This window comes from Schistocerca nitens, chromosome 2, assembly GCF_023898315.1.
Source record: "Schistocerca nitens isolate TAMUIC-IGC-003100 chromosome 2, iqSchNite1.1, whole genome shotgun sequence".
Taxonomy (NCBI): Eukaryota; Metazoa; Arthropoda; class Insecta; order Orthoptera; family Acrididae; genus Schistocerca; species Schistocerca nitens.
This window is the reverse complement of record NC_064615.1, coordinates 1094901890-1094913494: the sequence shown is the minus strand read 5'-3', so window position 1 is coordinate 1094913494 and position 11605 is coordinate 1094901890. Positions and strand designations below refer to the sequence as shown.

General features: G+C 44.2%; 6 non-coding genes across 6 annotated transcripts; 4 read left to right on the top strand and 2 right to left on the bottom strand.

Annotated features, from left to right (window-relative positions):
• Positions 1 to 5624: 5624 nt before the first annotated feature.
• On the bottom strand, positions 5625 to 5698 carry Trnat-ugu (transfer RNA threonine (anticodon UGU)). The gene has a single exon. It is a non-coding gene; the product is annotated as a tRNA-Thr (tRNA).
• A 2554-nt stretch (positions 5699 to 8252) lies between these two features.
• Positions 8253 to 8326, bottom strand: Trnat-ugu (transfer RNA threonine (anticodon UGU)). Its single transcript has one exon. It is a non-coding gene; the product is annotated as a tRNA-Thr (tRNA).
• A 70-nt stretch (positions 8327 to 8396) lies between these two features.
• On the top strand, positions 8397 to 8470 carry Trnai-uau (transfer RNA isoleucine (anticodon UAU)). Its single transcript has one exon. It is a non-coding gene; the product is annotated as a tRNA-Ile (tRNA).
• A 364-nt stretch (positions 8471 to 8834) lies between these two features.
• On the top strand, positions 8835 to 8908 carry Trnat-ugu (transfer RNA threonine (anticodon UGU)). The gene has a single exon. It is a non-coding gene; the product is annotated as a tRNA-Thr (tRNA).
• A 364-nt stretch (positions 8909 to 9272) lies between these two features.
• On the top strand, positions 9273 to 9346 carry Trnat-ugu (transfer RNA threonine (anticodon UGU)). The gene has a single exon. It is a non-coding gene; the product is annotated as a tRNA-Thr (tRNA).
• A 364-nt stretch (positions 9347 to 9710) lies between these two features.
• Trnat-ugu (transfer RNA threonine (anticodon UGU)) lies at positions 9711 to 9784 on the top strand. The gene has a single exon. It is a non-coding gene; the product is annotated as a tRNA-Thr (tRNA).
• Positions 9785 to 11605: the final 1821 nt, after the last annotated feature.

Genomic DNA, 11605 nt, shown 5'->3' with positions numbered 1-11605 from the left:
TAAAGAATTTTAGTATTGTTCGTATTTATTCTTTTATAGGGGTTGCGACCTGTACATGTTGTTTTATTGTAGGTGTTCAGCTTTTTTTTTATCAAGAGGGGAGCTTCCCTTGGTGTCAATAACAACCGTTGTGCGGATACATTAGTGGTTTGTGAATCTTCTCAAGTTTTAGTTAATAATTCCCTGAGTGATCCTTTGGGTGTAGTAATGTGCTTGTTACTTGTTAGCACTTCAGATCAAATTCTCTGGCTGAGCATTTCTTCATGGTTGAGGTGACCACTAGCAGGTAAGTTCCACTCGGAAAAGAGACCGTGCATTATTTGACATTCTTGATTAACTTTAATATGAAATTTTCTGGAGATTAACATTTGCGTTTTGATGCTCTAGTCTCGAGTACGACATTTTTTTGACATGGGACAATGGGCTATTGTTTTATCGCTGCTTTATTTAAGAGAGTGTTTATATATGTTGCATTTGAGTCAGCATTAACTTCACGCCTTGTCGCTGCGGATCGGCTGCACGAAGCCTACTTCAGCGTATAACGTGCCGTCCGCGGGCTTGGACCCTGATCTCCCACCGGACGTTTCCTGGTAGTTTATTGTGATCTAAGGAACCACTTTGAGTAAACTGTTTTCTTTGAAATTTTGGAATCAGTAATTAATAAAACCAACAAACTGCAGGAACTGATTCCTGACTGTAAATGGAGGAAGACAAGTCCTGTGAACATATATTCAGAAGTGCATCGTTGCCATCGTAGATGGGACTGGCGAATCAAAGTCCGTCTAACCACGTACTGCGTGTTCCTTGCGTTTTGCAGGCTCTGTGATTGACGCAGCCTACTGTAAGCAGCAGAATGGCCCTGTATTCATATCGGCAACAACCCGACGTGGTGTCTGTGGAAATAGTTGAGAGACAGCACGGCTGTACCCCCATACACACCAACCACATCACACTACATTTCAAGCTCATTTTGGGCGTTTATGTGATAATGGATAATTTCAGACAGAAGAACGTACAGGGAGGCAGCGGACTGTGGGTACACAAGATCTGGAGAACCGGTTTCGCCAACACTTCACCATCATCTTCCCTGGACTTTGGATAGGATGCGGAGGGCCTGTAGCATGACCTGCTAGATCACCAGGATTAAACCCTCTGGATTCTGACCTCTTTGCCCATCTGAAAATCGTTCTGCAATCTGAACGAGTACCTGACATGCAGACCCTTCAACAGCAGGCTCACGGCCCTGTGAAGCTATTCAGGCATAGGCCGAAATGTACGAAAAAGTCTGCAAACCATGATGCCTTGTGTGAACTCGTGCAATGCATCTCATGGGGGTCCCTTTGAATATCTGTTGTGACACGGATGCGATGCAGCTCTGTATTGTGTTCGGGACGATTTGTTGTTGTTGCACGCTCTTCTCCATTTCCAGACACATGTTCCTCCATTTCCATAAAAAAGTATCGTATTTGATGGATTAATTTTGCTTTCCACACGAACAATTATTCCCAACACATCATACCAGTCTTGGTGTGAGTTATATGGTCTGTCAATTTTGCGTCTTTGATTGACTATGCGTGAAATAAAAGTTTGTAAGGTGGCAGCTTGAATCAACGTTAATTTCGCACCTTACATAAATACATCGTAACAAGTAGATGAACATGTCACCTGACATACTTTGGTGAGAGTGAGCAGCTTTGCCTATCAAAACGTACAGTAGGTAATGCCAAAAGGGATGACACTCGATTCGACGGTATTAACACACCGAACCCAAATCCTGCATGTCAATGAGCAAAAGGTGAAAAAAGCTGCTTATTTAGGGGGCATATGTGAGTTGCGTAGTCACGGCCTGCAGACAATGAAAGGCTTCTAACAGGTGTTGGTGACCCACAGTGAGAGAGACAACGAGCGCGCACGGCGATACATCGAAGGGAGCAGGTAGTGACACAGCGCTGCCTGCGACAGAGAAATTCTTTAGAAAACTGTGTTGGGGCATTTCCAGTTGGATCAAACAGGCCACAGACGCAGTTGATCACGTGAAAGGCCCATGGTATGCTCGTAATGTACATGTGTAACTTTTAGGTGTCAGGAGCGGGCACAAAATGTCCCACAAGCTGAAATAAAGTCAGAAGGAGTGAAAGTGGGGATATTTCGACGTAGTTTAAAGGTTGGCCCTTCAAGATTGGTGGGGTAGTTTCCGCAAGATGAAAGGAACGATCCCATTCGTCTAAAAAAGCCACGATGTGAAGCACGAAAGGACACAGGTGTGAGACAGTTTGCTACAAAAGATATAATACCGGAAACTATGTGGACTCTCCTCTGACCCAGCGTCATGTGTAGAACAGGGGTCATGACGCTCTGTACGATGCCAAAAGAAGAATTTTTGTGTAAACACTGCATTCACTTTGGCTGACATTGAGCTAGAAAGTAGCTGAAGTGCCGTTGAGCTCCAATAGCGGAGAAACGAAACAGCCATGTAGTTGATTGTTATTGTGAGAATTGAGAGGGTGTTGAAGTATACACACTGCTCCATCTATTCGCTTGTATATCGCCATATTTTCCTGACTAGGGATGCGTGCATATTTTCTCGCCTAACGAGAAACATAGGGCAGTTTCAGCTGATAAAGCCAGCAAAGATTTTCATTACCTTTTTATAGGGTTTTCAGAGGGAAAAAGCAGCCATGCAGTCGACAACACTTTGCAACTAAAGATAACTGCCACTGGCAAAGACGTAAAATTGTTGGATCACCAGCTTGCATCCACTGTGAAAATGAACAACCTTGAGTAATCTTTTGCCCATATTGTCACAGAAATTTACCATCCTCCATAGACTTGATTGTCGTCCTAAATAGTACCGAATTTAGAACCGGAATCGGATGATTTGTCGTAATATTGACCCACACTGCCTAGAAGGAAGAAAAATCTTGTAGGGAAGCTTCTATTTATATTTGATATGGTTGTGTTCAGTGTTAGTTCTGCTAATCAGGATATAATACATTATCTTGACAACTGTCGTGAAATTGTCATGTCACAATCTATGTACGTCCGGGTGCTTCGTTGACAACAACACAGAAATTAAACGAATTTCGTGCACCTAAACACCGATGTGCTCTGTCATAGGTGCTCTGTCAAAGGTTGTTCTTGGTGATGTCTGACTAATGTGAAAAGGAATGGAGTGTCAGAAGTTCACTGTTACACTGTCATAATGAAATTCATTGAGGTTCTGAAAAAGAAGACTTTCCTTTCAGCTTAAGAACACGTCTTTCCATAACTAGCCGTTTCTTTATACCATCAGTAGCAGCTTTAAAACTAACTTTGAGCGTTAGGGAGTCATTGCAGGTGTCCTATTTTATGTTGCCAAGAGCCAGATTGAAGCTGGTGACAAAAATCTGAAGAAAATAGAAAAAGGTAACTACCAACTCCCTTTCAGTATGCAGTGACGTTAACATAAATTTTACACATAATGTGAATCTAACTTCTTACTGTCAACTCATCATAGCATATCTACTCGATAATTAATTTATTGCTTACGTATAATATAATATGTATGTAGATTTGTTGAAGTTATAGTGCCAGCTGCTCTCTTTTCATAAAATAAATTCTACATCTTATGTACGATTAATTCTGGAGGCAAGCATTTTCTTAATGGTGTCTTTTTTCTCCCCCAACACTGTTAACTGCATTTGATCCTTGTTGTGTGGGCTATAATTTCAACCTGTAGTTTCTTCGTATCATCACCAAGCCTTGCACCACCTCCTCTTTCAGAAACTGCTGCCTCACTATCCATTTTATCATCAGCTGCACGCTCATCCTTTCTTCTGTCAACATTAAAATACTTAAGAATGTAGAGCTACAAACAGGGACCTGCCCCACAAGAGCAGATTGTATGCAGTAGCTTTAAGTTTTGTCTTTCCTTGAATATCCTTTGTTACGTTCTTAGGCCTTCTTTTAGCGTAGTTCATATCAGTCTACCCGATTAAAAAGTTTCTCTGACCTACAGCATCTGCATTGCTCATAATATATATAATATTTTCACGTATCATGTCATCTTCTGATATCGGGCGCTGAAGACCTTGCCGTCGTGCGCCCATACAACCCCCTCCATCCATCCATCCATCCATCATCTGATATGCATAATACTTAGAAGAAGTTACAATTATGTTTACATGCGATTTTAGATTTTGCACTTGCAGCAGCTTTATGTTTTTCATGTTTCAAAACACTCCCATGTATTTATACATCTTTTAGATTTCCTTAGCGTTCCTGTAAATTTTGGCTCATCTGAATGTTCATCGGACATATCAGATTTCCTTTTAAATGTTCATCATAAACAAACACAACAGGAAACACAAGAATATTACATGAAATAACATAATAACAACCTGAAAGGAGCCATTTTTCGAACAGGAAGCACGTGACTGGACACACACACTCTGTATTGGCTCACTGTGTTTGTGACATCATAGCTTCAGTCAGATCAGTGCAAAAGGATTTAGTGCTCCTTGCTATGAAAGTTCTAAGGGATCTGGTACGTTTTGGTGCAAAATGCTGGATCTGACGACCTCTGTATCAGAGATTTGGTATTGTTTGCAAGAAAATATTTGCTTGTTACGTCTAGCAAGCTATTAGGCAGGGGCTACCACCTCTAACCAATTTTTTGAATTTTTTTTATATCTGGTTCCTTTTGGAAACTAACACACACACACACACACACACACACACACACACATATATATATATATATATATATATATATATATATATATATATATATATATCATCAAGTCACAGCAATGGACAGGCATCTTTATTTGTGATTTTATTTAGTCATTGGTAATAAATGTAGACACACCATATGCTATCCCTCTTCCTGACAAGTACCACAGGAGAAGACCAAGGATTCTCTGAAGCTTCAGTGATGTCATCTTGTAGCATCTTCTCTACTTCCTCAAGGAAGTTCAGCTGGCGACACTTTTTATGACCATTGGATAATATATATATATATATATATATATATGTGTGTGTGTGTGTGTGTGTGTGTGTGTATGTATGTATCTTTCCACTGATTAATGAGAAAAGATTTACTGATTTAATGCCAGAAGCGAGTAAACTGTTTTGTAATGCTTTGGAACACGATGCAGATATGGTTTCTTAATATTAATGAACCTTGTTGTAGAGTTGCATTGTTTGATTAGAAAAGATTTAATGCCTGAAACGTGTAATGCCTGAAATTAGTAAACTGCTTCTTGTAAAATTTATGTTGATTTCTTTATGTAAATGAGCCTTGTTGTACGGTTACACTGTTTCAGTAAGAAAAGATCTGGTGCCTGAAATTAATAAACTGATTATTGTAATACTTTTGGAACACATTTCAAAATTTGGGTTCTCTATGTCAGTTAACTTTTTCTCGTGTTGCACCGTTTTAATAGGAAAAGAAAACTTAGTAAATGTTTATTGTCCAAAAAAGTGACTTATGAAAGTTTTTAATATATTGGTTTGCAGTATTGTATTAATAGATTTGAGAAGACATTATTTTAAGGGAATAAACAATAAATGATGACTAACTGACAACCTCAGCTGCTGATAGGTGTTGTTGTTATACCTCGATGTGGACAGCTGAAAATGTGTGCCCCGACCGGGACTCGAACCCGGGATCTCCTGCTTACATGGCAGACGCTCTACCCATCTGAGCCACCGAGGACACAGATGAATAGCGCGACTGCAGGGACTTATCCCTTGCACGCTTCCCGTGAGACTCACATTCCCAACTGTCCACAATTCTACATATGTACTGTACCTTATAGACATTTGCCCACCCACTCATTACTCGCGCACGCGCTGGCGATTCCCGTAAGAGTTAGGGCAACCTGTGCGCATTCGCACAGACAAAGGTCAATGGCTGGGTAGCCTTTAACTATACATACAAAGACAGTAACTTGTTCTCGAAAGAACAGTTATTGTTGATGACCGTGCAGCTTTTCCCTGAAATAAATGATGACTAACTGACAACCTCAGCTGCTGATAGGTGTTGTTGTTATACCTCGATGTGGACAGCTGAAAATGTGTGCCCCGACCGGGACTCGAACCCGGGATCTCCTGCTTACATGGCAGACGCTCTATCCATCTGAGCCACCGAGGACACAGATGAATAGCGCGACTGCAGGGACTTATCCCTTGCACGCTTCCCGTGAGACTCACATTCCCAACTGTCCACAATTCTACATATGTACTGTACCTTATAGACATTTGCCCACCCACTCATTACTCGCGCACGCGCTGGCGATTCCCGTAAGAGTTAGGGCAACCTGTGCGCATTCGCACAGACAAAGGTCAATGGTTGGGTAGCCTTTAACTATATATACAAAGACAGTAACTTGTTCTCGAAAGAACAGTTATTGTTGATGACCGTGCAGCTTTTCCCTGAAATAAATGATGACTAACTGACAACCTCAGCTGCTGATAGGTGTTGTTGTTATACCTCGATGTGGACAGCTGAAAATGTGTGCCCCGACCGGGACTCGAACCCGGGATCTCCTGCTTACATGGCAGACGCTCTATCCATCTGAGCCACCGAGGACACAGATGAATAGCGCGACTGCAGGGACTTATCCCTTGCACGCTTCCCGTGAGACTCACATTCCCAACTGTCCACAATTCTACATATGTACTGTACCTTATAGACATTTGCCCACCCACACATTACTCGCGCACGCGCTGGCGATTCCCGTAAGAGTTAGGGCAACCTGTGCGCATTCGCACAGACAAAGGTCAATGGCTGGGTAGCCTTTAACTATATATACAAAGACAGTAACTTGTTCTCGAAAGAACAGTTATTGTTGATGACCGTGCAGCTTTTCCCTGAAATAAATGATGACTAACTGACAACCTCAGCTGCTGATAGGTGTTGTTGTTATACCTCGATGTGGACAGCTGAAAATGTGTGCCCCGACCGGGACTCGAACCCGGGATCTCCTGCTTACATGGCAGACGCTCTATCCATCTGAGCCACCGAGGACACAGATGAATAGCGCGACTGCAGGGACTTATCCCTTGCCCGCTTCCCGTGAGACTCACATTCCCAACTGTCCACAATTCTACATATGTACTGTACCTTATAGACATTTGCCCACCCACTCATTACTCGCGCACGCGCTGGCGATTCCCGTAAGAGTTAGGGCAACCTGTGCGCATTCGCACAGACAAAGGTCAATGGCTGGGTAGCCTTTAACTATATATACAAAGACAGTAACTTGTTCTCGAAAGAACAGTTATTGTTGATGACCGTGCAGCTTTTCCCTGAAATAAATGATGACTAACTGACAACCTGAGCTGCTGATAGGTGTTGTTGTTATACCTCGATGTGGACAGCTGAAAATGTGTGCCCCGACCGGGACTCGAACCCGGGATCTCCTGCTTACATGGCAGACGCTCTATCCATCTGAGCCACCGAGGACACAGATGAATAGCGCGACTGCAGGGACTTATCCCTTGCACGCTTCCCGTGAGACTCACATTCCCAACTGTCCACAATTCTACATATGTACTATACCTTATAGACATTTGCCCACCCACTCATTACTCGCGCACGCGCTGGCGATTCCCGTAAGAGTTAGGGCAACCTGTGCGCATTCGCACAGACAAAGGTCATTGGCTGGGTAGCCTTTAACTATACATACAAAGACAGTAACTTGTTCTCGAAAGAACAGTTATTGTTGATGACCGTGCAGCTTTTCCCTGAAATAAATGATGACTAACTGACAACCTCAGCTGCTGATAGGTGTTGTTGTTATACCTCGATGTGGACAGCTGAAAATGTGTGCCCCGACCGGGACTCGAACCTGGGATCTCCTGCTTACATGGCAGACGCTCTATCCATCTGAGCCACCGAGGACACAGATGAATAGCGCGACTGCAGGGACTTATCCCTTGCACGCTTCCCGTGAGACTCACATTCCCAACTGTCCACAATTCTACATATGTACTATACCTTATAGACATTTGCCCACCCACTCATTACTCGCGCACGCGCTGGCGATTCCCGTAAGAGTTAGGGCAACCTGTGCGCATTCGCACAGACAAAGGTCAATGGCTGGGTAGCCTTTAACTATATATACAAAGACAGTAACTTGTTCTCGAAAGAACAGTTATTGTTGATGACCGTGCAGCTTTTCCCTGAAATAAATGATGACTAACTGACAACCTCAGCTGCTGATAGGTGTTGTTGTTATACCTCGATGTGGACAGCTGAAAATGTGTGCCCCGACCGGGATTCGAACCCGGGATCTCCTGCTTACATGGCAGACGCTCTATCCATCTGAGCCACCGAGGACAGTTGGGAATGTGAGTCTCACGGGAAGCGTGCAAGGGATAAGTCCCTGCAGTCGCGCTATTCATCTGTGTCCTCGGTGGCTCAGATGGATAGAGCGTCTGCCATATAAGCAGGAGATCCCGGGTTCGAGTCCCGGTCGGGGCACACATTTTCAGCTGTCCACTTCGAGGTATAACAACAACACCTATCAGCAGCTGAGGTTGTCAGTTAGTCATCATTTATTTCAGGGAAAAGCTGCACGGTCATCAACAATAACTGTTCTTTCGAGAACAAGTTACTGTCTTTGTATATATAGTTAAAGGCTACCCAGCCATTGACCTTTGTCTGTGCGAATGCGCACAGGTTGCCCTAACTCTTACGGGAATCGCCAGCGCGTGCGCGAGTAATGAGTGGGTGGGCAAATGTCTATAAGGTACAGTACATATGTAGAATTGTGGACAGTTGGGAATGTGAGTCTCACGGGAAGCGTGCAAGGGATAAGTCCCTGCAGTCGCGCTATTCATCTGTGTCCTCGGTGGCTCAGATGGATAGAGCGTCTGCCATGTAAGCAGGAGATCCCGGGTTCGAATCCCGGTCGGGGCACACATTTTCAGCTGTCCACATCGAGGTATAACAACAACACCTATCAGCAGCTGAGGTTGTCAGTTAGTCATCATTTATTTCAGGGAAAAGCTGCACGGTCATCAACAATAACTGTTCTTTCGAGAACAAGTTACTGTCTTTGTATATATAGTTAAAGGCTACCCAGCCATTGACCTTTGTCTGTGCGAATGCGCACAGGTTGCCCTAACTCTTACGGGAATCGCCAGCGCGTGCGCGAGTAATGAGTGGGTGGGCAAATGTCTATAAGGTACAGTACATATGTAGAATTGTGGACAGTTGGGAATGTGAGTCTCACGGGAAGCGTGCAAGGGATAAGTCCCTGCAGTCGCGCTATTCATCTGTGTCCTCGGTGGCTCAGATGGATAGAGCGTCTGCCATGTAAGCAGGAGATCCCGGGTTCGAATCCCGGTCGGGGCACACATTTTCAGCTGTCCACATCGAGGTATAACAACAACACCTATCAGCAGCTGAGGTTGTCAGTTAGTCATCATTTATTTCAGGGAAAAGCTGCACGGTCATCAACAATAACTGTTCTTTCGAGAACAAGTTACTGTCTTTGTATATATAGTTAAAGGCTACCCAGCCATTGACCTTTGTCTGTGCGAATGCGCACAGGTTGCCCTAACTCTTACGGGAATCGCCAGCGCGTGCGCGAGTAATGAGTGGGTGGGCAAATGTCTATAAGGTACAGTACATATGTAGAATTGTGGACAGTTGGGAATGTGAGTCTCACGGGAAGCGTGCAAGGGATAAGTCCCTGCAGTCGCGCTATTCATCTGTGTCCTCGGTGGCTCAGATGGATAGAGCGTCTGCCATGTAAGCAGGAGATCCCGGGTTCGAATCCCGGTCGGGGCACACATTTTCAGCTGTCCACATCGAGGTATAACAACAACACCTATCAGCAGCTGAGGTTGTCAGTTAGTCATCATTTATTTCAGGGAAAAGCTGCACGGTCATCAACAATAACTGTTCTTTCGAGAACAAGTTACTGTCTTTGTATATATAGTTAAAGGCTACCCAGCCATTGACCTTTGTCTGTGCGAATGCGCACAGGTTGCCCTAACTCTTACGGGAATCGCCAGCGCGTGCGCGAGTAATGAGTGGGTGGGCAAATGTCTATAAGGTACAGTACATATGTAGAATTGTGGACAGTTGGGAATGTGAGTCTCACGGGAAGCGTGCAAGGGATAAGTCCCTGCAGTCGCGCTATTCATCTGTGTCCTCGGTGGCTCAGATGGATAGAGCGTCTGCCATGTAAGCAGGAGATCCCAGGTTCGAGTCCCGGTCGGGGCACACATTTTCAGCTGTCCACATCGAGGTATAACAACAACACCTATCAGCAGCTGAGGTTGTCAGTTAGTCATCATTTATTTCAGGGAAAAGCTGCACGGTCATCAACAATAACTGTTCTTTCGAGAACAAGTTACTGTCTTTGTATATATAGTTAAAGGCTACCCAGCCATTGACCTTTGTCTGTGCGAATGCGCACAGGTTGCCCTAACTCTTACGGGAATCGCCAGCGCGTGCGCGAGTAATGAGTGGGTGGGCAAATGTCTATAAGGTATAGTACATATGTAGAATTGTGGACAGTTGGGAATGTGAGTCTCACGGGAAGCGTGCAAGGGATAAGTCCCTGCAGTCGCGCTATTCATCTGTGTCCTCGGTGGCTCAGATGGATAGAGCGTCTGCCATGTAAGCAGGAGATCCCGGGTTCGAGTCCCGGTCGGGGCACACATTTTCAGCTGTCCACATCGAGGTATAACAACAACACCTATCAGCAGCTGAGGTTGTCAGTTAGTCATCATTTATTTCAGGGAAAAGCTGCACGGTCATCAACAATAACTGTTCTTTCGAGAACAAGTTACTGTCTTTGTATATATGGAATAAACAATGTTCAAGTTGTTACACAGGGCTTCCAGTGGGACCTGTTCATTGTGTCCTGTCATTAATAAACGTAATAGCTAAGGCCACATTAGACGCGCTGGAGACGTTGTGTGCTACTGCACAGAAAGAAGAATGTGCGACGACTTCTACACCATCCGACGGAAACCTTCACAATAGCTCTAATCAAGCCAATCATCTGCAGACAACTATAGTCTACCAGTGGGACGTAGCCTACCCTAAACGATTTCGATCTTCAACACGCCTTAGCCATTCCCAGTCGCCATACACAGGTACCAGCCTCTCGCCTAGCTGCCAACTTCAGTAAAACTACCTGTGGCGATCATCCTATGAAGGTGAAGCCCGTAACAGATGCGAATCCTCCAAGGACGACAGTCACCAAGATTTCAGGAAATCTCAATGACGTCATCACCGATGTCGACCCTGTCCACGTGGTCGTCGATTCAAATGCCTCCTTTCCTGTGATATATGATGCTTGTCGCTAGCTAAAGAAGATTATGCTCCGTGATGCGAAAACAGTTACGCTGAGGATCGTAAAACGAAAACACATCCAGCTGACTGAACACGTTTTGAAAGAATATCTATCAAAGATAGAGCTTTCGAATTTGTCACTTTAGCGGAATTTACTTACGACGATATTCCCAGAAGAGGCTGCTTTCAGGCATCACAAGCAGTCAGAGACTGTGGAAGTTCATGGTTGCATACTGACGAAGCTGCTCCACTAAGCACAGATAACAAAGATTGCTGTACCCACTAGTTTATCGTTGTAGACGT